At 59.2% G+C, this 1,635-nt stretch overlaps 1 non-coding gene across 1 annotated transcript; it reads right to left on the reverse strand.

Annotated features, from left to right (window-relative positions):
• Window positions 1-250: 250 nt before the first annotated feature.
• LOC122431561 lies at window positions 251-352 on the reverse strand. The gene has a single exon (XR_006266577.1). It is a non-coding gene; the product is annotated as a U6 spliceosomal RNA (small nuclear RNA).
• Window positions 353-1,635: the final 1,283 nt, after the last annotated feature.

Consider the following 1,635-nt stretch of genomic DNA (forward strand, 5'->3'; position numbering starts at 1 on the left):
CACCCCTCAGGAGTATCTCCTGCAGCCTGGTGGGAGGCGGGGGGCCGTAATGCCTGGTGGGGGGTCTCAGGGCTGCGGGAGGGGCCTCCCCTGTGGTCAGTGCAGCTGCCGACCTCACGTCAGAAAGGGCAGAGGAGCCAGGGCTCAGCCCAGCTCCTCATCTGGGTCGCTGGTTCCGAGATCCAGAGGAAAAAATCCCATCTCTCCAACTCTCTCTCTTTTTTTTTTTTGAATTAAGCAAAACTATATTATAAACATAGAATGCTTCACGACTTCATGCGTCATCCTTGCCCAGGGATCATGCTTATCTTCTCTGTATCGAACAGATCCCATCACCTCAACGCTCTTGAGGAAGCTTCTAGAAGGAACCAGGAAGAGATACAAAAACCATGGGAACTAGACACTGAAGATGGAAGAGGAAGCTCCGCCCACCACAGGTCAGGTGTTCTGCGCTGGGAAGGGGTCCTCTCCACTGCCTGGGGACCAGCAGCTCTGCAGGGGACACCCCACAACCACCCGCCCTCCGGGGTGCTTAAACAGCCTTCTGGAGCAACCACAGGGCCGCTGCCAGACTTAGGCCTTCGAATCCAGTTCAAATGACGGGCGTGTCATACTTGCCCAATGGTTAATGCTTATCTTCTCTGTATAGAACAGATCCCATCACTCCAACACTCTTGAGGAAGCTTCTAGAAGGAACCAGGAAGAGCTACAAAAACCATGGGAACTAGACGCTGAATGGCAAGGATGACACGGGGCGGGGAGGAGTTGGCGGGGAGGAGCGGCCTGTGCGTGATGGGCCCCAGTCAGGCCTCCTCCAAGGCCAGCCTTGGGTGGGGAGGACCTGGTCCATCCATGGGACGGATTCCTGGCCTCCTGGGATCAGGACCAGCTTGGAGAAGGTGCTGACGCTGGTGACCCCTTCCTGGAAGACAGGACAGAGATTTGGGGGCTCATAGGTCTGGCTCCAGGGACCAGGAATGAGCCGATGCTGTTCTGTAAGGACACGGGGTGACATCGAGACCCGAACCAGGACTCGGGGCTGGGCAGTGTGTGGGAAAGAGGGTGAAGGGGTTGGAGCACCCTTCTACCTCCACTGGTGAAGGTCAGCTGGCCGGCTGCTCCCTGCCTCACTCTCCCAGTCTGCAGAAAGGGGCTGCGTCCTGTAGACGGTGGGAAACGAGACTCAGGCCAGACACAAGGGGTCGGGTCACCTGGGCGCCCACAGGCCGTCTTGGGATGGAGGGCAGGCTGCAACCAGCTCCTGTGGACCGAGCGGCGGGGTGTGGGCCAGCCAGCCTGGGAGCCCCCCGGCAGCAGTGCTGGGGGCGGGGACCAGCCAGCCTCTGGAAGGAATCTCCAACCCCTTGGTCTGTGGTATGCGCAGCCAGAAACCCTAGCTGGAGTGGAGGTCGGAGCATCTGTTTAAACGCCTCAAAACAGAAATACCTCTGGTCTCCGCTGACCTTCCAGAAAGGCAGGGCTGGAGGCTTGGGCGGCTCAGGACGCCACTCTCGTAGGCTTCCCCCCTTCCCTCAGTGGACATTTATCAGGTCAGATGCACACCAGGGCCAGGCGGGGCCCCGAGGCTTCAGTACCTGCCGACACCTCCAATGTCCCCACCACGGAGCTCACGGA

This window comes from Cervus canadensis, chromosome 29 (assembly GCF_019320065.1).
Source record: "Cervus canadensis isolate Bull #8, Minnesota chromosome 29, ASM1932006v1, whole genome shotgun sequence".
Classification (NCBI taxonomy): domain Eukaryota; kingdom Metazoa; phylum Chordata; class Mammalia; order Artiodactyla; family Cervidae; genus Cervus; species Cervus canadensis.